Here is a 25022-nt window from a genome sequence, read left to right as displayed (position 1 = left end):
CCACATTCATCTCGCCGGCGGTGGCCAGGTCCTCAGGCAAATACCGCGTGTGGATGATGAGGGCAGGTGCAGAGCTTCCCTTCCCGTTGCTGTGACATGCCAATGATGGGCAGCTGAGAAGGAGGGGGGTTCGCAGAAGCTGAGCTCTTTTCTTCCTGAAAATGTCTAAAATGGCCTCACAAACCAGAATTATAAAATAATTATACTCTGCCTTGAGCTGAACACAAAAAGGTTATTCACTACAAAGCCCTAGCAACCATCTTACCCTTAAAGAAAAAGAAAGCAGACTGCCAAAGCAGTAATGAAATGACACACAACTGTTAATTTCACGTCTGTTTTTCAGAAGACTGTAATAATAACCAGCAATTCCTTACAAAGCATCCATTCTTGTTCCCTAATTCCCACCTAGGGATATTAAAAGCCTTAACCATTCCCTAGCTGTATCTTTTAGGAAGATAACGTCCACTTGATTCCTTAAATATACTTTTTTTTTTTTAAAAAAAAAAAAAAAAGGAAAATAATCAACTTTATAAACAACCTCCAGAAGCGTTCCACTGAGTCAAAAGGGATTAGCAGGACCAGTCATGACATCTGAACACACAGATGAATTTCTTTTGTGGCCAAACATGACTTGAGTTCGATGGCCTCAGCGCTGCTTCGGAGGTCACCTTGCAGAGTCATAACCGTTCTGAGCAGAAAAGAATGAGAACTGCACCAAACCAGACAGAGCTGTGCAGGTGGGTGCTGTAATTAGCTGAAGATATACAATTTCATCGTCACCCTTTGCGTGTCTTTTAAGAGGACAAGTATTTATTACTGAGCAGATAGCGATCTGAAAATAATAGCAAAAGCAGGCAGGATTAGGAATAGCTCTTCTAATTGCATTGCAACATTATGTTACCGCATAACGAAAAAGAATTCGGTTCCAGAAGCAGAGATGTCTGTGCAGCTCCTGTGATCAGCCACTTGGGAGAAAGATCTGCCTCCTAACATTGATCCTGCTGACTGACTCAGGATTGACATTAACAGGTCTGCTAGTCTCATCCAGCTGCCAGCTGCTTTTATGTACGTAGGAATAAACTGGGGTACAAAGCTACTTGTGGCGTCAAAAAAAAAGTGGATTCACATATGGTGCCTACTCGACAAAAACAGATGCGGGCACATAAACATCATGCAGCTCCAACAGCAAAATCTTTGGTACGCAGGCACGAGCACACGGCTACCGCTCAGCGTGAATTAACGCAGCACGCAGCACTACGTCCTCCTCTGCATCCAGCACCCAGCCTGCTGCAATTTCTGGGTACAAACGCTGGTTCCTGAGCACAAGACAAAGACAGAGACCCCAGCTCTGGAAGGCCCCGCAGTGCTCGGTGACTACGAAGGCTCAGCTCCTCTTTGAATTCCTGGGGCTTCCAGCACCGACTTCCAGCTTTTGCTTTCCGCAGGGCGCGTGCAAGGCATTTGTCAGCATGCTACAGAGCCTGGATGTAGGGTGCAGCGAGTTGGGCTTGGAACTAGATGATCTTTGAGGTCCCGTCCAACCCAAGCCTTTCTATGACTCCATGAGCCAACCTTTTGCTTCTGGAATTATTCTGGTCAGCCCACGCTGCTGGCCAAAACATCAGCCATCACTCGTGGGTTCAAACGCCAGTGCCAATGCCAGGCTGTAAATCTCAAAATCTAACCTTCAGCACAATCCCACGAACACTTTCCATTCCTGTATGCTGTCTAATAAGGAACTCGACAAGCATTATATTTTTATTTACATCTGAAAGAGCCGCAGTAAAAAAAAAACCTGGGCAGGCTGTGCATAAATACATGAAATTGTTCCTACTTCACTAATGAACTATTGTGTGTAATAAAACTGATCTCATTCCACCCATGATATATCTGGTTTAATTTCTGAAGCAGGGAAATATAGACGTGTAATTTGTAGAAATGGAAGCCAAAGTCTAAGAGATTTGCGTTAAATCAATCAGGCAGTTGTTTTATTTATATAGCGCCCTTCAGAAAAAATTATCCAGAGACACTTTACAATGCAAAAATAACTCGATAAAATCCCAGGAGGGCCACTGCTACTGACCATGCCTTAAGGCACCAACTGTGTGCCAGAAGTGTTCCTAAATCGGTGTACGCTTTTTTAGCCACGTTGACTTTATATCCCGGAGTTAAGACCCCAGTCACGCTAAGCAGGCATTCAGGGGAGCTCGTTCCCGCGGCGTTATCCACCGGCCAAGCCCAGCCGTGGTGCGGGTCGGTGACACACCTTCCTCGCGCAGCTCAGCACGCTCTCGGGACAGCAGTGTTCACTCCCATGCTCCGGGCAGGTTTCTCAGTTATTTCTGCACTTGAGGAAAGAGCTGGGAGTGGAAAGGAAGTTGGCTTTATGCCTTCACTGTGTTGTGCACACACTGGTTCAGCACACGGTTGCGTGTTCTTTACGTAATGTGGAAGACGGAGGAGCCTCAGCACCGAGCCTCGCATGAAGCTTTATGTAAAATACTTGCACAACAGACCAAAAAACAAAGCAGAGCTCCCGGAAACAAAGCAGAGCTCTGAAGGAGAGCCTCGGGAAACGCAGCTCTCTACTGACTTGTGCCAGCAAGCCCTGTACGTTTTCATTATTTATATAGAGCTTTAGATGAGCAGAGCAATGCGCACTAGGTGAAAATGTTCTGCACAGATAAGAGTCAGCTCCACAAATCTGCAGTCTAACAGCACCAAAGGAGCACACAAATCAATACAAAACGTACACAGGAGGACGTATGGCGTTCTGAGCTGGAAAGGGGCGAGAAATACGTTCCATTTTCAGAACCATTTTTAGGAAAACACAGGAGGCTTTGTGAAGTCTGCCTGGACAGCCATTCCGAGCATGTGGAAGGGCTCAGAACAAAGGAAAAGGCACAAAGCGAGCACGGGTGCGTGCATGGAGGGTGTGGGGGATCATCATCCGCACGGGACTTGGGCTGCTGACGGAGGTTGGGTGCTGAGTAGGGAGACAGCGCTCAGTGCACATCAAGGAGGTTGCAGTGGATCAAGAACCTGAGCACGGTGACTGAAGCAACACCAGATGCATTGAACAGGACATGCCCGAGTGAAGCAAACCCTGGCATGGCAGCAGACGCTTTGCTCTCCATTTTGACATGCCCAACAGTGACTCGGGAGTTTAAAGCCAGGTTTTTAAATGGCACTTCAAAAGAAAAACAGCAGCACAGCCGTTTCAGTTTATACAGCCAGTCATACAGGATTTCCTTCCAGGTTTTTTTTTGGGGGGGGGTTCTATGTGTTTTGCCTCCTCTCTGCATTGCTTTCTTAAGGTATTTGGATTAGGCTTGAGCTAAAATTTAGCCTTGCCTGTCATACTCTTCACTACTTAAGAACATCTCCCAGGCATTAAACCTAGACAGAGAAGAAGATCCTTAGCGGATACACTGCAACAAGCAGATTGATTCTGCCACAGGTTGTTCTCAGGTTATTTTTCCACGTTCTAAATGAAAGCTTGTGTGCCATACAGACTGGTTTAACGGAAGGCTCCTGTGCAAAAGCATGACTAATTTGGTATATTCACTAACCTGGTGGCGTCCCTCCCCCAGAGCGAGTGGGATACACACCCAGATGATGACCATACCTAAAACGCTCTTCAAGGGGCGCAGTATCTCCATTACAGATTAAGGCCTTGACCACAGCATTATCTTTGCTGCCTGAAGATGTTAACCTTCTCTCAGCTCCACTCCGCATGAAAACCTTTGTTACAGCCGATCTTCCAACAGCTCGTTTCTGTGCTAAGCATGCCGAGGTCCTGGCCTTAAAGAAAATACAGCCTAGCAATTACAGGTCTACAGAAGGACAAAGACACGGCAGAATCAAGGCTGCAGAGCAGGCTGTGTGTACAGTACTTATGTTTATACAATAAGGTGTGTATTTAAGGGTGAAAAGCAGGATCTGCTGAGCTGTTTACCTCTCCAGTTCCTTGCTACTATCACCGTGTTGGGGATACGGCAATTCTAAAGGCTTTTTGTCTACTGACCCCATACTGTGAAACTCTGTGCCGTACCGAGGGGAACAAAAAGGGTTGGTAGTTTTTGGCATCGATATGGAAGGCCTTAAGAGGTGGACTAGGACCTGAGAAATGCAAAATCCCATCTCTGAGGGGCACCAGCTCCTATCTTCGGGCTGCCATTGAACCCTAACAGCAGCAGGGACATTCTGCTTTCCACAAGAAGCAAGAAACCATCAGTAAGGTGACTGGTACCACCTTCCCTCTCCAAAAGAGGCTGCCTCTAAGCTCCTGATGTTTCTCAAAACACATCTAACAAGAAAAAAAGGAAGACAGTCTGGACCCATTCCTCTCCCCCAGGAAAAATTGCCAATCCCTGTTGCAACGCATCCCATTGAATTACTATTGCTGCATCTACTTGGAAACAGAAGCAGTGAGGGGCAAAGCTACAGAAGGTGAGGAAAGTGAAGAACCGTCCCTCCTTTGTTCTACAGGGGGAGTTCCTCCCGACATTCTTGTGGAAATGACACAAGTTGGAAAGGGAACCTGCCAGATCACGGTGAAGGAGAGCTTGCTGCATGCCCTTCCCTTTCAGTTACCAGACTGCCAAAACTGCAGTCAGTGTGTCAGATGGGATGTGAAGCTCATTCACGGAGGGGCAATTCAGAATTCCCCTTCCTCCCGTCTAACCAGGTGACCAGGAACAAGAGAGGTGACACCACAAAGAGCGACTGGGTACACAAAACCTTTCGGGTGCACAACACTCCTCTCTTCAAACCAAAGATCGCGCTCTGCGTAAGCTGAAGGCTTTTCCTGCACTTGGGAAGAATGCCCCTTTTCTGGGAAATATACCCCATTTATGGGAAATTTCAGCCACTGACCACCAAAAGAGGAAGCATAGGAATCAAAATTGAGAGGCTCCATCACCTCAGCAGCACTGTTTTTTAGAGGCTAACCAGACCTCCCTTACCCCCAGAGGACACTGTGTGCATATTTACACATATGGAAATATCTGCTGGTATACCTATTAGGCTCATGCTTGTAATAGCCTCCCTGCTTGTGAAAACATTGCATACGAAATGTTCAGCGAGCTTGAAAACATTTGGGGAATCACTTTCGGAGGCCTTTGAACATGACACATAAAAATGCACTCCTTAACATAATATCTGCAGGGGCTTTAGCATTTCTCTCTGACACTTAGAACCCTTCTGAAAACACTGGTGCCAGGGGAGCGGGCTCCAGAAAAACACTGTGCCGGAGCTGGAAGAATATAACGCATCTTCCTCCTGTTAATGAAGTTATTGCAGAGTTTACAACTGACCAGAAGTAGAACATGACTGATTTAACCAATGTCACCAACTGACACAACCACCGAGAGCCCTGCTTCTTGTTTTTAAAGTATATTTTCTCCACTCACTGACTGATGCTCCATTAAAATTCTTGAGGCCACAGCAGAAAGAAATTCTGCCAAAAGCTGCCCATTAACAAGCAATTAATATACAAGCTTTAAAGTACAAGGTTGCTCATGCCATCCCACAGAAAATATTCTTTGCTTGCTATTTCTCACTGGAGACATTTTCTGACAGAACATTCTATCTCTGCCAGGGATTTCAAAGAAGTAGACTATAATTCTCGAGAAGAATAAAAGCTATACTTGCTCACTCTCCAAATACTTGGATTGATTAAACTTTAATCTTAAAGGCTGTTTTCTGGCCCAGTTAACAACTGATGTAGTAACAGAAATGACACCATTAGCTGTACAGCATCTGCCAGTAATCAGAGCAGGGTAACAAGGCCATTCAAATATACATTGTGAATATGTAATTCATAACTTGAGGCCCTTGGAAAAAAGTTCACTTTGGTCTTGCACCATCAGCATCCTTAATTCCGTAACGTGGCCTTGCTATACCCACCAGGCTCAAGTCCTGACCTATGCAGCAGTGTTTCTTTGCATCAATGATTCTCATCACAGAAAGCAGCACAGAGATGCAAATGGCCTTCAAAGAAATTCTACTTCCCATCAGACCCCTACGAGGGCAAGTGAGGATGCAAGAAGTAGAGATGGTTCTGCATTTCAGTTTCCAGTTGTAATAGCTACTTACAGAGGGCTGACCGTGGATATTTTTTTCTTTAACCAGAGGACAGACAGAAGGTCTCAGCTGGGTTCCTCATCCCATGTCGGGTTTACACAAATAGGGTTGTTGGGTGGTTGGGGCCAGCCCATCTTTACAAAATAGACATTAACCTGCACGGCAAATCCAAGAACAAAGGCTAAAACAGAAAACCCCATCAAAAGGGCCCACATGCAACTTCACATTCCTCAGAGGACAAAGGATTGTTGTGGTTTTCAAGTAAAATATAGTTTATAACAAACAGCGCCAAATTATGTGCTTTGCCTGGTAAAAAATAGTTTCAGACCGGAGGCAATTACTAGCCCATATCTCGGAGTCCGAGAATGCTGGAGCTCCTCCAGCTGCGTAACTCAGACCTGCCAGATGTCACTCATTTAAATTGAAGCCCATACATTTTGGCTGTAAATAGGGAAAAAAAAAAAAAAATCTTCCATCCCGCAATACCAGAGTTGTGTTATCAAACTTAGGCAAATGGCATTTAGCATGTTAAAGGGATACAGAGCTGGCAAATAGAGACTGTTTATGACAACTTCAGCTTCTGTGAGGGGCTCCTGCACACGCACCTAACCCACTGTCCTGTTTATGTCCAGCAGCAAAAAGCTACCGACATCTGCAGAAAGCAGAGATCCTACAGCGTGCAGGAAGATTCTCTCCCTCGTCTGGCACCCTCGCTTCTGGCAACATCCAGTTAACAGGTTTCCTGAGCTGCGTGTCACATTAAGACCATTGTATTATTCAGTACTAGCTGATGGACCTAATGTCTATTAGCTTGTAGAATCCCTTCTTCTATCTATACTTTTGTCCTCCATTAAATTACTTCCACATCTTAATTAGATTGCATTTCATTAATTTATTCATCAAAATGAACAAAGACTGTTGTAATAATGTAATTTAAGTGAATCAGTGCTCGAGCCACTGAATTTTGAGATATACATGCAATGTGTTTCTAAAGACTGTGCTTTGTACTCTAATTGTTCATTCGTTGCTTTGTTTCTGACTTTTAAGTGTAGCACAGTGAAAGCACCAAGATGTAGTTTTGTTTAGTCAGCAGAACCTGATTCTGAAGTGTCTTACACCAAAGCGTTACTGTTCAACTTAACATTCATTTTCGTTGTTTCTGAAGTCAGTCTATTCTCATCTGTATCCGTACTTCAGTTTTCATGCAAGAAGATCCATCTTTAGAACACAACAAACGACTCACGATCCTCTAAGAATATAATCAATTCCCAGATGGCGGCGGGGGGAGGAACCAGATCTCCATGCGAAGGTCTAGCTCTTAACAGATTTCCCCCCTAGGCAGTCTGCAGGCCTGCAAAAAGCACGATATTCTGGTTTTCCCAAATACCACTGTTCTCAGCTTTGTTCAAGTTCCTGTCGTGGCCACACTGTAATTTTTGGGAAGGAAAAAAAAAAAAAATGCTACTCTGACTACTCAACTTCAGGAACAATCTGAACTCAAGTATAACTCTTCAGTGAGCCAGGTGAGGTTTGTTGCTATTCTGAAAGATTTTATACTGCTTTGATAACTCTTTACAATCAAAAATTAGAAGTGTTTGTGAGGTGCTGTCAACTGTTTGTTTAGGACACCCTTGCAAACAAGGTCACGAGTCTCATAACCGTTATCCTGATATGACATGTTAAATACATGTCATCCCAAAGGTTCCGATAAGGCTCAGACCTTCCCATTTTCATAGCCCTGAGCTCGATTTTGCAGTATTTATTCCTAAAATAAAACTGCACAAAACAAGAAACCCAGGCTTTGAAAAATCACTTGATACCACTCACTCAGGGGCATGCTGGAGAAATGTTGCCACACAAGAATTCCAAAAGCATCTTCGGGAAGCTAAAGCTTCCTCTCAGGGCATATCTCTGATTACACGAACTGCAGGACAGCAATTTTATAATGGTATTTCTGACTTGTATGTGTTGTACACCAGAGTTTCTCTTTATGATGCTAAACTCTAATGAATCACACACACACCAAAAAAAAAAAAAAAAAAAAAAAAAAAAAGAAACAGGAAAAAGATATAATGCAGAACACAGACTGACATGTAAATCCAGAGATTCATTGGTGGGATAAAGCAAGCTGAAGCAGCAACCTCAGGCATGTTGTTTATATAAAGAAAATGCAACTTTAAATCATATGGGTAACACCAGTTGGCTTTCATCTTCTGCTAGTTCTTTGCCTTTGTGATTTGCCCAGCACAATTGCTATACTAGCAAGAAAGTCAGCATTGAAAAAAATCATTCCTGAAACAATACAGACAGTAAGGCGACGGTAAGGTCAAACGAAAAAAGAAAAAAAGCATCTGAACATTCAATTTTTAAAAAGCCAAACACACTGAATTAATGGCTAAATGGTCAGTTCTACATGCACGATGGATCTGAGTCTGCGATCGCTTAAATCATTACTAAAGCCAGTCTGATTTCAGTGGGGGAAAAAAAAAGAGTGGGGCCCTGACTCAGTACCATAATATATTAAGATGTCGTTCATATGCACTCTGAGCAGATGTTGCCTCCAGATCCTTGCTGCTTGTGCACTATAGATTATGGGCCAGATTTACAACAGTATTTGGGGATTTAAGCATATTACTACATGTCACATGGGATCTACAGAAATGCCAAACAAGGTTACACCCCTTATTTAGGTTATATTACAATAGCTGGTGGAGATTCTCATGAGATTCTGCCTTTAACTTCTTCAGGGCAATGACTGCTTTACTTTCATATACTTCAGAAATCCACATGCAGCACAGGCACCAGAACCAGAATAAGGATCCCATTAAGTGAAAGAAACAGGCACGGTTATGCTGACACAAGTAAGGTATTTCTGTTGCTCTGAAATACGATACTCTTGGGCAATATTCACTGTCTTTCTAATTAATAGTTTCCAACATTTTGAAGTTTTTTCCTGTTTGCAATAAGAGACTACATGAACAGTAAGAAAATCATTAGAATAATCCTCGCAGCCTGACCTCAACAAACAAGGAAATTCCAAATTAAGAGATACCACTGAGCTCTGGAAACCTGACAATATTAAGAACAGTGAGGGTGAACTAAGGGCAAAGTAAAGGCTTTAAATACAATTCTTCTTTGCTAGTGTCTGTTTTGCCCATTTATTATTTTTGTCCTTGTTAGTAGGACAGAAACACAAAACATTAGTATGCTCTGTGACTCTGCCTGGCACAATCTCTGATGCATAAGGTGTAACATGTATAGAAACGCCAGAGAAGTTGTGTTGATGTCACTAGAGTTTAAGCATATCAAAATATTAATAAAATTCCTTTCTAGATAGCAAAATAATAACATGCGCCTGACTTTGGGAACATGTGTAGTTCCATCCATGCTTGCATGTCACAAGCTTGACGTTGCATTGAACATTTGCTTTCCTCTGGAAGATGAACAAGACAGAAAGCAAACAACCAAAATATATTTTTGGGTTAGAATTAAAAACACAACGGCTGTGTGGTTAATTTGCAGGAAGCATTCTTCAGGAACAAAAATACCCAACACATGATGCCCGAAATGCGAACAGCAGCCGCACCTGATGCTTTTTGCTCATGTGTAGATGTATCTAACATCCTCAGGGAGGCTTACCACAGGAATATCCCACGACATGACCAGGGCTGTGCACCAAATCAGTACCAAAATGGGCTCTGACACCAAGGACACACCGCCTCACACCCCTCACAGACCCCTTGGGGCCACAGCAGGCTCAAGCCCCTTGGGGCAGCTCAGGGTAAGGTGAGGGCACAGGAACCGGCCCTTGGGTGCTCCCCAGCGACGGAGAAAATGGTTGGGAACACCCCAAAACAGACCCTGGCACCACGGGGAGAGCCATCCTGCCATCTCCTTAGGGCCTGGCAATGCCGTGGGGGGGGGGGGGGGGGAGAAGAAGGGACGCCCCCCTCACCCAGTGCCTGACAGGAGAGGAACCGCCATCTCCACAGAGCCTGCAAGCACCGTGAGGGAGCCGGGACCCAAAGAAGGGACTTTCCCCCTCGCTCAGCGCCTGAGGGGAGAGGCGCTGCCATCTCCTCAGCACCGGGAAACGCTGCGAGCACTGGGCTTTAGGACTACAGAGGGAGCATAACCCTACAGGAGCCTTCTCCCGGCCCCAAGGCCTGAGGGAAGGGACAGACGGGGGAAAAAAAGAGCGGGGCAGCGCGGGGCTGCCCGTGCTGAGGCGCGGGCATGGCGCCTCCATCCCCCGCTCTCCTCAGGGACGGCACCGCCCCGAGCGGCCGGCGAGGCGGCGAAGGAGCCGGGGCCGGGGGGGGGAGATCGGGCAGCGGGCCCGGCTACCGCGGCAACAGGCGGCCACCGCCGGCCCGGGGCCGCCTCCCCTCATTGGGGTGGGCGGTGAAAGGGCGACCCCCGCAGCGCTCCTCGCTCCTACCCAGCCACCCGCACCCCCCTCACTCACCCCCGGGCGCGTTTCTCCCCGGGAAATGGCCTCCACAGCTCGGCCAGGTAACTCCTCCCGCGGCTCCCCGGCGCTGGGAGAGCCCCAGTGGCAGGAGACGAGCGCCTCCTTCTCCTTCTCCTCCTCCTCCGTAGCTGCCTCAGGTACTCCCCGAGCCCCCCCGCTGGCCCCGGGCAGGTAGAGCTGCTGTAGGGCGGGGAGCCCCCCCACTAAGAACTGCCCCCGATCTCTGGCTGTTGTAACAGCAGGCTGTGATTAAACAGGGTAATTAACGCCGAGGAACCTCTGCGGGAAGTTGGCAGCAGGACAGGTGATGGCGCGGCCCCATTGGAGTTGGCCGTACCCAAAGCTGAGGTGAACAGAAGTTGCTTTGTTCCCTCGTGCGGATATTGCAAGGCAACATGTTTTCCTTGTATCATCAGGGTTAAACATTTCGGTCCTCCAGAAAATTCACCTCACAAATTATAAAACAATCAGCCAGGGATGCTGATAATATCCCCTAGGGAGAACACCCCTATGAGCCCCCCTTGGAAACTGTGCCCCATGCTCCTGGGAAGAATAAAGCCTCCCTACAGTAATCTGCCTGAAGAAAAATAACCGGGTAATCAGTTTGACCTTAATCATACAAAGTGGGAAGATTAGCCAGACATCAAAAAAGATGAGTTGGCCTGCCATTTCTTGTGCTCTATCATCCCATCCTGCGCCACCCCTTCATTTTTAGCCACTCTTCGATGCTTAAAAAGAAGGGAAATCGTCCTAAGAATACATGGTAAAGGGTGAGGCCAGCATAAATCTTGCTCAGCTCCATAGCTGAACAGATGATGCCCTGAAACAAGAGATTTGAAATGTGTTAATACAAAGCTGCAAGTGTTACGAGCCTATTGATTGCAGCTGCTGGCAATGTCATTGTCCTTATGACATCCATGAATTAAAGGACAAACAGGAAAACTCATAGATTCACATGATTTGAGATCAGAAAGGGCTTCAAAAATCATCCAACCCAATCAATTTCCTTGCATTCACAGACCACGCGATTTAGCCCAGAAGCTGGACAAAACAGTGTCTTTTATGCAGATGACTAATTGTGAGCATTTCAGGTGATGGCAAGTTCACCATTTGGTAAGCTGTTCCACTGCTCAGTTATCCTCAGCACTAGGTAATCGTGTGGTTGTGGTTGTTCGAAAACTCGCCTGCCAACTTTGCAAGGCAGTAAATCTTGTTCTGCTTTTGTCAGTACAGTTGCAAAGCCATTCACTATCAGGTGCTTTTTAAAGGTGTGTGTAGATGCACACAGTGATCAAGTCACCTTCTTTTCAATTAAGCTAAGTAAGATAAGCTCCTTAAGCCTTACATCAGTAATGCTTGTTTTCCAGGACCTGGATCATTTCTGTGGCCCTCCTTTGAACTTTCTTTGTTATTTCCACATCCTTCTTTAAGAAAAGGGATGAAAAGCAGATACATTGTCCTCTCGCCTTTTGTCCTCACCAACACACTGCAAAAGCAGAAGAGAAGGAGGAAACTTACTGATACTCATTTTTAGTGGTTTTCTGATTGTTTATTTTTTGAGGCAGAAGCATATTACAGAGAGGATTTTAATTTCTTTCAGTACAGCACTCTTAATTCTCTGCTTGACATGCAGTGGGCATAGTGGAAATGTATTCTAGTAGTTCACAGTCATTTGAGGGAGAGAAAATGACCCATACGATCTGCATTCTCTTCTGTTTTATTTTCTGGTCTTCTTTGAGTAGTTTCATTTATATCCGTATGTACAGTACTGGTACACATATAGGGTTGTGGGATTTGCACTTGTAAGAAATAATACAATAGATAAATAAGGAAAAATATAAATACAAAATGTTATTTAAGTCCACAGGCAACTGACCTACCTAGCTTTTAGTTTATTTATTTATTTTTTGATGGAAATACATTTATACCCAGTACTATGAGCATAGTATTGTCTCTATAACCGTGACATTAGAGGCTTCAAACAGCTACTGAAAGCTTAATAAAAGGTGCTTTAATAAAAAATCCCAAATATCGAAGACTTATGCTAAATGTTAAGAGCTGATATTCTGAAAATACCACAAAAATATTATTATAAGTTATTAAAACCTAAATAAAGACCTTAATCCCACAAAACACTTGTTTCTAATCCTGTTGTTCACAAATTAAAATCATTAAGTTTTGCTTTAGTGTTTTGCAGGATGTGGCCTAAACACGGACAGTTCTCAAATTCCAGGCAGTCTTCAGCATCAGCTTAAAAAAAAAAAAAAAAAAAAAAAAAAAAGAAAAGCTCTACTCCCCTTTCATTAACATCAGCACACAGAGTACAGCAGACTTTTAGTGATGCAACAGGACTGAGTTTGGCCCTTGGGGAATAACTTCAGCAGGTTGACTTACGCTATCTGATAAGGAAAATAGTCTCAAGCGTTGGTGTGTCACAGTTCTTAAAATATTAAGTCACTGAAAATGCCTACGTAAACAGTGTCTAAGGAGAGGATCATAGCTTCTATTACAGGGGGTAGGTAATACCATCATGGACTAGTACCTGCAATAAGGACAACTCGGAATTCATTTTTTGTTCTGACATGGAAGATGATGAATTGCAGAAATAGTGTTATGTATTGCCAGCATAACCACTACATGACATATTTACAATTAGACAGCATGATTTTCATTTAGTGGAAACAGGTCTTTCCTTTTCTCTAATTCTAGAGTCATCATTAATTTGTATTTAAATATCAGTCCTGCAGAAAACACCAAATCTTCTCAGTTACTAAAGATGCAGGGCATGATCAGCATCAGCGCAATTTTGCCCGTGCTATCTTCCCAACATGTTATAAAAAGCAAAGCATAAGGTCATTCTTCACATCTCACTTAATCATTGTTTTCATTTCCTGAGATTGCCAACAATCAATTTATGCCATACAGGGAGAGGTATTTTGTTTGTCTGCTCCTGCTTAGCTGACACATTTTCAATGTTACATTGGCCTTTAACATGGGTGACGTTGCCATTTATTGCTTGAGAACAGTGAAAATACAAATGTGCATTATGTGTTTTTATGACAGAAATTTTGAAAGCAAAATTTGCACTGGTTGTGGTGTTTGAGATATTGTCACAGACTGCATGTGATCACTGGAGGTGTTAGGACTAAATCGTGACTTTCATACAGCAGGAGCTGCAGGTATGTCATTAACGATCCAGTATCTATGTCCTTTATATATATATATTTAATCACATTTTGCTCTCTCTCTGAAAATAAGTAACTTGATTTTCCATAACAATCTCTCTCTGGTAATCTTTTGAGTTATTGGCAAATCTATATAATATTTTTGGATATCAAATTCCTGACTATTATTCATCTCTAGTTTGCACTGGCTATAACAAGGTTCATTGCTTTCTTTGACAGATGCTAAGTAGTTAAGACATCAGCAGAAGTAGTTCAGGATGGTAGCTAGCACATTTTTATCAGCTTTCTTGATTCCTTTGATAATTTGTGATAAGAATTTATGAAATACATTCTCAGAACGTCTATTTCATATCTCAGAAACTTTGATTTTGACATCCCCTTAGATATCTTGGATTCTTTCAGGAAAATGTTGTCATGGTACTTTCTTAAAGACTGCCTGGTGCTCTACAGTCTATGAGTTTTGCTCTTAGCACTTCTGATTTATCTCCCTAATTCTCTGTGAATATAGCTCACATTATCTCCTCTGGTGCATGGAACACATCTATTTTTACAGGCCAGTTGGATCACCAGAAATTTGCATGCTGCTCCTTGGATCATGCTGCTATATCTTCTCTCACATTACCTCTCCTTTGTTTCAGATTTAGTTGAAACCAAATGATGAACCATCTGGATATGTACAGAAGGTAGTATTTGCTCCCCAAAACATGTTGTTTTGGGGAGCAAATAAATCTGCAGCTGTGTGGAAAGCTTCTAAGCAGACAGAGGCAGATTCTCTCTTTAACATGCAGCTCCAAATAGAAGGCTGGGTAGAGCAGCACCAAGGTTGATCAGGTTTTTCAGTTAAAAAGACAGCGCTTTGGTATTAGCAACTTCAAAATCCCCCGATTAAATCAGGGATATTAAAACCAATTTTGTGACCTGTACAGATGAAGTCATGATATGAAACCACAGAGTTGCCAAACTATTTCTGTATGGTTCAAACAACCACATGGGAAATGTCTGGTAGTACCTTCTCTCTCCACGCGCTTCCCTATAGGCAGAAACATGGGTTTGTTCTACATAGATTGAGTCATTCAGTTATTGTACTTACCTTGTAATGTCATCCTCAGACATGTTAAGACAAGATTTAGCTTTCAGTAGTAGTAGGCACAGAACACATATTCCTTTTATGGTTAGAATTAAACCAAACTACAGAAATCATTGTGTTGGCATAACAATATATTTTTAAAACAATCTTTATATCCAGTCCGGGATAACAAATACCAGGCTGTGATTATCACTCTGAAGAGGAACACTGTGAAAATGAGTAAAGAGAAACAAAAACAAAACAAAAACAAAAACAAAACAATAGGATTATTCCATAAAGCTGGAACACAGTAGTCTAAGCAAGTGGTCTTTATGGCTTTGTACTCCTAGCTTGCTCCCTGTGTTACTGTGGTGAGGCTGAAGACATCTGTCAGTGTACTAATCCTAGAATGTTTTGATTTATGATTTTAGAAAAAATTTGATGAATTACCATAGGGCCTAGAGATTGCTCAGAAAAGAACACTAATTCTGTCCTTGGTGTACTTTAAATTCTGACAATATCCTAACATTACAGAAGTTTCCTGTGATCTGATTCCTAGTTTCCCGTCTATGAAACTAGTGCTCTGTTGAATCCCAATGCCACCAATCTCATGTTAATGAATAGACCAAACTTACTTAAAGTAGTAAGGAATTTTGTAACCTCAACAGTTGGAATTGGTAAATCAAAGCTTTAATTTGCCACCAATGGCAAAACAATGTTACATTTTAGTAGAACCACCTCTAAGAAAAAAAAAAGAAAACATACTTGCTTTGTGTACAGGTTATGGTTACCTGCTGTGAGATATGAAGCACAGCCTCAGAAGTTCATCAGCAATGCACGATATTTGAGGGAGATGCCATCCAGGACAGATTCAGAGTCTCAGGTAGGCCAGAAAGCAACACAGAAAAGCAAGAGATGACTGCAGTATGTTAAACGTTATTTCCACTTTTTCTTTGTATTGTCTGAGAGTTGTTCTTCTAAAATGGCTATTTCTAAAATTACATAACTTTTATTTCATTATCTTATATAATTAGTTTTAAAAAATAGTCATGCAGCAACATTTCCATCAGTATCTTTGTTCTGCAGGGCTTAATAATATTTTAATATTATAACATATGTTTCAATGTATCCTTAAGTCATGTCTACTCACTGCACTAGCACAAGTGGAATTTCTACTCCTGGCTTTAGAATATTACTAATGTTTCAGTAACACTTACAAGCCTTTGTAAGGATTAGGCCCCAGTAGCCCACTTGCTGTTTAAATACAGTAAAAGACTGTGACTACTCCTAATTGCTTACTAAGCAACGATAGCTATTCAAGAGAGCATCTGGAGCCTCTTCTGCTTCATGCATCATCAGAATAATTCTCAGCTAAATTCTGAATGCTAGTCTTTATTACTGGTAATTATGTAAGAGGCAGAGAGATCACATAATGAATTTTAGAGCCAAGACGAAATTTGTAAAGATGGCAGTTATATCATCTGTTGATTTGCAGATTGGGCCAGTTTGATGTGGAGTCACTGCAAGTAAATTTAGAACTCTGCAAAGCTGTTCATACGGTCACTCCATTGACTTGTTACAATTTAATAGATTTTTAAACTAACTAAAACGAGAAAACTAAAGCAATAAAGGAAACATCCAGAAAGATTGCTGGAATATGATATTGCTATACTGAAATAAATGTATGTTTGCAGCTGCTATCTTATTGTCAATAATTTAAAAGCCTAAAAGGGAGGAGGGAAAAAGAGCAGCGTAGGAGCTTTTGTTAGAAACAGCACACTATACAATCTGTCTCCAGTCCATAAATTAAGATAGTTTCTTTGGCAAGCAAGTCTACTCACGCAAGCAGGTGTAAACTGTAATATTTATGGACAAGCCTGTGAATCTATTACTTATATTTTTGAGATGGTGTACCTGTTACCACCAACTTCATTATGGTGGTTCACTCTATACAAACAATTGCTCATCTCTAAGGGACTTGCAATCTGAGTCTGATTGCACAATTTTTGGCAGAAAGTTTTGCAAATAAATAAGGGTTCCAGGAATTAGCATTTCTTGAAGACTTTAGATCAATTTTAAGTGTTTCCATTAACTTCAGAAACATTTGGTTCTGATGAAGCTAGACTACTGACTAAATCCCACAAGGGCAAACTTTGTAGCATACATTCAAATAAGGACCCGCAGAGAAAAACAGTTTTTTCTTTTATTCATTTTTTTAGGATACAGCTGCGAGTCCTCCTAGTCCAAAGGCTAAACAAATTATGCATCATACAAATAAATGTCCTTAAGACCCAAACGATGTGAATTTGCTTGCTTTCTAAGTTAAGCAGTATTTTAGCTTTATGATTATTGGTGGAAACAGTGGTTTTTAACTTCTAGAATACTTTTTCTAGTAATTGTACACTAAAACTTAACTCTGGTTTGATAGTCACAGTAATAGAAAAAGTATGTGTTTGTTCACTGTTCTCAGTGTGCTCAGTGTCAAGCAGGGACGTATGGCACTGAATTTCCAGTCACGTGTTACGGGCTAGTCAAGTAGCTCTTGGGGGAAGTTTAGCAGGACAGAAGCAGAAGGTGTCTTTACACCTTTTACAGTTGGCAGAACAGCGCTTCAGATTCTGGCAAGTAACAGTTTGGTTTTATAGGCCACTCTGACAGCTTTATACACAGCAGAGTGTGTATCAGCAAGGCACTGCTGCTTTTATCCCCCTTTATTCCAGTATGCCAAATATTTGTGGAGGGTAGAGGCTGCTGTATGATGTTGATATTAGCCAGGGATTCATTTTTTCATAGGATAAGGCTTAAGCAGGTGAATCTAATGTCTGTGGCCAATCTACCTGCTCAAACTAACAATGATGGCATTAAAATAGGAAAATCAAAAAACAAGAAAAAAAAAGAAAAACAAGCAGCTGCGCAATCAGACATCATCAAGACCACTCTGTAGCTGCACAGCAAGACTACTTGCATTGATAGCAGCACTTCTGCAGCATTTTGGCGTAAGAATAATTGGAAAACAAATAAAAGCGTTTTTTGTTGTCTAAGATGAGTTTTCCACACAAGTAAGAAAAGGAACAGAAAACTCCATGGAAAACATTACCCCCCTCATTTTACAGATTTTATCTTCTGGTTTAGCAATGAGCAGCATCCCTGCATGCAATAAACCATCACAGTGTTTTTTGTTTACATTTACCAGGATTATTGCATTACTAGGTCAGATAATTGTTCCCATCACTGGTGAGTTTAGTCATTCTGTGGATTAACTCTTATATCACATGATGTACCTCAAAGAATATGAATGCTGAACACTCAGACACGAGATCATCTCATCCATGTAGAAAATTCTATCTCATTCCAGGCAAAGAATGTTTTGCTCCTTTGGCAAGTCTGAGACTACAGAAGCAGAACAGAGAACAAGCTGAAAGAAACAAAAACTCCACACAAGGGAAAAACAAAGCGAGGAAATCTGAAGTTCCGTCTTTGCTACAGGTTGTTATGACACACCGTGGCCATCAAGCATACCAGTCATCACACAGGTAACTACATTGTGGTCATACAGAGCTGGCAATGTGAAAGATTCCATTTTACAGCACCTGCCTTAAAAAATCCAAAAGAAAATGAATAAAAAGCCATAAGAACTGATTTAAGAAAAATTAATTTAATTAACAACTACATTTTTCAGCTGTTCCTACACCCACTGCATCTTTCAGTTTCTCAGAGGGGTCAGATTCTTGTTCATGACAAAGCTGTACTGTGCTTCCACAGCAGAATGAGGAAGAAATAAAACTCATTTAAACCCCTTAGTGCTCAGTAAAACAAGGAACTGTTGTACATTACATGATGCAAAAGTACTTGTGTAATGGCTAGATTCACAGAAGTCCAAGGGCCCACAGTAATTCAGTAGTGAGGCAGAGCTCCCCAAATTATGTTATTCACTCAGTAGTTGTTCACCATCTTGCAGACCAGAACTGCAGTTCACAGTAGCTGCATCATGGGATGAGATCTCACTGATCATCAAAAGAAGTTTGGTTATGTTTTTGCTTGAACTTATAGTTAGTTCAAGACACTGATAACTCAGATATTCTACTGTTAGTGTGGTTTTAATGAATTTTCAGTCATCCATAGCCATCTGTTGGAACAACACTAATGGAAATTTAATTATTTTGAATATTCTACCCTATACAATTGCTCATCCATAATACAAAAGTTGGGACAAGACTGAATTGACATTAAGGAAAACACTATGATCACACAAGGTCTGGTTCCTTTATAAAACTAGTTTCAAAAAAAAATCGAAGGTCCTTCAACGATGTAGCACACTCCAAAAACTGTTCTTGAGTTTTCAAGGTGGCAAAGACCAATGACTATATCATACTAAGCTATGTTAATATTTGCCTTTCTGTAAGGTAAAAGCAAGCTTTTTTTGTTTGAGTGTAACTGAAAACAAGTAAGGGTGGAGGGGGCTGCCGAACTCACAAGTGCATTAATGCAGGTTTTGTGCAAGTCTTCCCAGCCACCAGTTTATAACATTTCACAGGCTAGAAATTACAGAAGAGTAGATTCCTTAGGGGTTCAAAATAAGGTAGGGAAATTCTCTGGTCTCAGAAAAGTCTTCACCTTACAGAAAATCTAGGGAAATCTTATACCAGTGCTAGAAAATGCACAAAGGAGCCCAATGAGTAAAAGTTCGTGCCATCTCAAAACTTGATGGCCATAAACAGGCTGAGTTGCAAACTGAATTGCTTCTTCCTCAGCCAAAACTTCCACTTGCTAAATCCACCTGTAGGATGACCAGCTACAACATACCACATCTGATGATTGTATCTCACCAGGTACCCAATTTCCTAAGAACATCATAAGAACAGAGTCTGCTGCTGCAATTGTTGTGCTATTTCCCAGATAACTTTCAAATGCTGAGATCAGGATATCTGTGCTTATTGCTGTTCATAGTCTGTTTTCCATTTGCTGTCATCTCCATAAGGATATTCTCAGAGTTAAAATGTATTAAACATGAAAACGTAGTGCTGCATCTCTCATCAGAGTATGATATTTCTCAAAACAGACATGGCTCATCACAAAGGTTAATCTGTTTTCCAAAACACCATTTGGTAGTTCCGTTGAACTCATGTCTTAATCCAAAATACCCCAAAAGATCTGTGATACACTTTAAACATTAGAAAAACAGGCAAAGCATATTAACACAGGGAGGTGATTTTTGTTGGTGGTGGTTGTTTTTGTTTTTTAATAAAGGAAATCAACATTTTATGTATTGATCTACCAGCTAGGAATCCAGAGAAGAAAAGCCAAGAAGTGCTAAATCTTCTAGTCAGGTTCCCGTGAGAGCTAAACAATACTGGCCATGCCCAGCTGGATCTCAGGCACTGAGTACAGTTAGATTTCTCACTCATGCCTAAGCACTCTCAAGAGCTACAGACATTACATATTCCCCTAGCCTACACATCTGGGTAAAGGAGTTTCAAGGATGAAACTTCAATGAGGCAGAAAAAGTTGGAGGAAATCTTGGTTCCAGTCTGCTTCAATAAGAGCCGTTTTGAACTTAGGTCTCTGTGATACTTTGCCAGACCCCGATAGCAAAATCACAACTGCATGGACTTTTACCAGCGTTTGTTCACACTCATGCTAAAGTAAACGCTGTAGGTGGGGAAGCCTCAGGAACCTTCCCACTAGAGACAACAGTTTAGTAGCTAGAGCATTCATGTGAAGGGAAACAAACCCAGTTCTCCTACAGCATAAGTGAACTTTCTAAGTACTAGTAAAAAGATGGAATGTTGCTTCCATGTTATAGGAGAAAGTATGGATGTAGTCCCCAGAGAGGGCTGAAGGGTGTGAGTCACGGAGTTTCAGATATGGAAAAAAATCTGTCTTCTACAATGTGAAATTAAGTCTATAGAGTAAACATTCTCTTATGTGGTTGGGTCTGCTCTCAAATCAGGTCATTACATTTATGTCGGAGTCTTTCCCTAACATGCACTCTATTGGCAAATGCAGAGGATGTTACTTTGACTTGGCTGCATTCAGGCTTTCCTATTCTACAAAGGAAAGTGTTCTTCCATGACCTTGGCAAACATTAAAACATGCAACGGGTGACTGTTTTGGCTGTGTGCAAGCCTCTCCCATACTCTTTTTCTTTTAAGTAACACTGTTTTTGCAATAGTTGTATTCAGTTTTCAATGCATATTTCTGATAGTAATTTGAATATGCTGCTCAATTACCAACCTCACTTCTATTCTGGTTGTTATACTGCCATCATCAGTGTACTACATGAACAAAATAATGAACAATTATTATTTGACTCTCTTTTTCCCCCATCATCTTTCCAGTGAGAAAATAACATACTGCATGCTTTGCTTTTACCTTTTTTTTCCCCCTCCCCAAAAGCTGTAGTACTACACATTCATAGTAGAGAAGACCAAGTGTTATTCAAGCATTCAGCTGTTACTGTTAGGTCAGTAAAGGGTTTGTGATGGGCCCTAGCTTCCTGGAAGTTCATTATACCCTCTGAGACTACTCTCTGGCTAACGTCTTCATCAAGCAGTGATGCAGCTCAACAGAAGCAGAGTAAGAGTTGAAGCCAAGGACCTGACATCCACGTTATACACATTTTAGGAGGTTCCACTTCTGAATATCGCTTGGCTGGTCATATGGATGAATACTAATTACCAGCTGGAGTCTGTCTTCCAGTCAAGCTTCATCCAAAAGGAATTTTAGTATGTGCTGACCCAGTCTGTTCCACGGTTAGTGGAGACTGCAGAGTTGTTCCAAAAGTACAAGTCTTAAGTCTGGATAAAATGCTACTGCAGATGCACCCTTTGTCTTCTCAATGACTCCCCTAAACCACACTTGATAAGACTTTTGTTTGTTTTTATGGGTGTGTTTGAGTGACAATTAATCAATTACAGAAGTGAACTCAAGACAACTGTTTACCTAGATGTTTTTTTCTTGCCACTGGTCAGTCCCTTAATTTTGTGTAAATGCACATGGGTGGTTCCCAAGTAAAGCAGCATTGCTGGTATTCATTTGGGTGTAGGACAGATTAAGGCCACCTGTCTGTTTAGCACACAATAGCTCATTGAGGAAAGCATCACTCATGGCGTAAATTATTTGCTAAATACCAATCATCCAGTCATATAGTTTGGGAATATTTTTTCAGCCCTGTGCACGTTGCACACAAAGAAGAGATATGCAGCAATTTTGTTGTTCTATTTACATGCTGACAACAAACAGATTGATATTTAATGCATAAATGTTCAAAGATGATAATTTTACAATTTAATAAACTAGGACTTGCATAATTAGGCCACTAATCTATTTAAAGCCTCTTTGGCGTCCATGAAGATAGATTCTCAAGTAAGAAGTAAAGAAATATTTGCAAGTTATTTTGTGTAGTTTTATGGATTGAGAACTTTGAGGCAGCATTCTAATGTAACTGAACTTAGTTCTAGAGAAATGGGCAAGTGGAACCACCTTGGCCGAGTTATCTGGTAGTTCAAGCCTATTTTTCCTAACGGACTGTGTCAACATACGATGCTGTTTCCTCATTATGTCACAGGAAAGGGTGGTGAACTGAGCAAATTCACAGTTGTTTTACAGTTAGAATAGAATGGAGACAGTGGTCCAAAATGATTTGATGGCTGACAAGTTTCACAACAGTCTTGCCAGGCAGCCCCTAAAACATGTGGGTGTTTTATTTCAATCTGCCACATGACTTTTGTGCCAACAAATATATTTGGCTTGTACATATGTCATGTATTGTATTACACGATAATTCTTTTACATTCATGCAGCTTTTAGTGCAAACAAGTTTACCCTACAGATATTTCAATTTATCTAACTTTGAAACTATTTCGTGAAGATTCAGTTTGTTTGCATTATTTAATAGCTATTTCCAGAAGAAACATTTCTGTATGTTTAATAAGCTTTTTTTTTTTTTTTTTTGGTAGTTATTGAGCTAATTCACTAGCCTCAAAATGTATCAGTCTCTGTATCAGTATCTATAATATTTTTAATTTCCAGGGTATAGTATGTCAAGGTATTTGTTTAAAAAATGAAACGAGAATGTTTTGTGCATTGCTAACTGGATGAAAATATATCCGTACATATAAACCAGAGGACAGACAAATTCCATCTTTTGCTTATCCTCATGTTTGCTTCCTTCTCTTTGTCCCTGACACAGGGAATATGCATGCTTCCATTAAATCAGATGAAAAGAGTATCTTTCTAATTTATTTCAAAATAAAGGATAACGGAGATTTAAATATATATATATTTTTGTGAACAACAGCTCCCTCTAGTTTTTGTTCTGCTCTGTTTGGTGCCAACAGGGAGCTGAAACTAAAATAAGTCTCTCCCTAACACAAAGATAGATCTTGGTGTCTCGCTTTTAGATTCTGAAATACAGTCTTTATGACCTTTATCATAAATTCAAAGCCAAATGGAATAAAAACAGTGGAACTAAGTATGTTAAAATGGACTGTGAGATGAGAAGATTACACCCACTTTATGGTGTCAGCTTAAGTAAATATTAAAAATATCTGCTTAAAAATAAAATGAATTATAATGCCCATAAGAACAGAACCTAAATCATTTTAAAACTGAATAATGTAGCTTATATTTTCTAATCTGGAGGTGCAGAACAATTATTTGTCTTTACTGTCAAAAGCTTATACTCTAAGCTAGCAACTGAGCACATGTAACTTTCAGGATTTTTTAATTCTTACTCTGCTCCTCATTTGTACCTAACAGCACAGTAAATTGCACCGTTCAAACATACAGCTACACTGTCTTGAGCTTTGACACAGCATCCAACACTCTGAAGGAAACCTCCAGTCTCACAGTAGAATAGTAAGGACCTATGAACATCCAGACTTTTCTAGGGTGTTTAAAAAGAAGAGTGAAGCTATGGTAGGGTGTACTAAAGGCCTGCTCTGGTACTGACACACAGGCTTGAGCCTGTGATAAGCATAACATTTTATGGAGAACCCTAGTAAAGATAAGCTATTTTATATGCCAGAAAGCAAGAGCAGTGGTTGAAAGCTTAATTTACAAAAATAAAATTAAAAAATGTTTTTATGATAGGCACCTGATAGTTGAAAAAGTTGTTAACAATGTGAACACATCATCCTTCAGAGTATGTGAATAAGACGTGACTATCTTGCTAAGTTATGATATTTAGACTATGGAAACTCCACATAAATAAATATCCTTCAAGCAAACCAACACCACACTACATTAATAATCCACCAGCAAAGTTAAACGCAATGACTGTGAAATCAATAGCAGCAATACCATTTACTTCAGGCAGGTTTTGTATTTAGGTTCTACTGCCATTACAGAGTGGTATTTTTCAACACATCCCCTCAGCTTTCAGCCTCAGTGCTTCGAGCTCTATGGATGATGTGTGGGACAGAAGATGAGGTGGTCGTCTCCTCCATCGCCGTGCTGCCTCCCCGCAAGCAGCAACTGGTGAATAAAATAATATCCCTTCATTCTTAGGAGAAACAAACACTCCAAGAGGAATGTCTGAATATTATTAAGAAAACTGGAATTATCTCCTGCCAATGATACAGTGAGATGGAAATTGTTAAACTAAAGGAGCATATACATTTGTCTCGGTTTCTAATTTCATAACAATAATGTCTTTCTAATCCTTTGTACTGCAGGTGTTTGGTTATTTGTTTACTTTAAACTTGTAAAATGAACTTTGCAGTGTGTCATATCATTTTCAGAAAACATACCAGAAACAGTTCACTATTTTGGATGACAAAATATTTCTACTTCTGATTTGAATGTTGCTGTACTACTAACAATGCAACATGTAGAACGTACAACAACGTCATGATACAGCTTAATGAAATTATCTTCTTTAAAGTATGCAAGTTACTACAGAAGACAATTATAATCAGGAAAGTACTTGGCAGAATCAGTTCAGAGAGGTCTTAGGAGATGGCACTTCAGGAAAAGTTAACAATAATACTGATTATCATTCAGTAACTACTTTGTACTCATCACCACTTTGACAGTGGCCCAACACTAAGACATTTCTCTCTAGTTATTAGTCTCAGCTAATACTCTCACCTTCTAGCTATGTCATTAGGCATTAATCTTCCTCCATGCAAGTTTTCCTTCTTTCTTTCTAATGAAGGTTCAGCAATCTTTTCTGTATACCATGTAAAAAGATTACATTTATACAGAA

The 25022-nt window shown here is 41.0% G+C and overlaps 1 protein-coding gene and 1 long non-coding RNA gene across 3 annotated transcripts in view; one reads left to right on the top strand and one right to left on the bottom strand.

The window, feature by feature from the left end:
• Positions 1–10686, bottom strand: part of TANC2 (tetratricopeptide repeat, ankyrin repeat and coiled-coil containing 2) — a 278090-nt gene extending 267404 nt beyond the window's left edge. The window contains exon 1 of one of the 2 annotated variants that reach the window (XM_035347942.1): positions 10556–10686. The gene's annotated coding sequence lies outside the window, so the exon portion shown is untranslated. The remainder of the gene's footprint in view (positions 1–10555) is intronic. The other variant, XM_035347941.1, reaches the window with a different exon arrangement.
• LOC118178994 lies at positions 10280–15737 on the top strand. Its single transcript, XR_004756348.1, has 3 exons — positions 10280–10602; positions 13625–13740; positions 15593–15737. It is a non-coding gene; the product is annotated as an uncharacterized LOC118178994 (long non-coding RNA).
• Positions 15738–25022: the final 9285 nt, after the last annotated feature.

This window comes from Oxyura jamaicensis, chromosome 27, assembly GCF_011077185.1.
Source record: "Oxyura jamaicensis isolate SHBP4307 breed ruddy duck chromosome 27, BPBGC_Ojam_1.0, whole genome shotgun sequence".
Taxonomy (NCBI): Eukaryota; Metazoa; Chordata; class Aves; order Anseriformes; family Anatidae; genus Oxyura; species Oxyura jamaicensis.
Note: the sequence above shows the minus strand (reverse complement) of the source record. Positions and strands in the feature narration are given on the sequence as shown.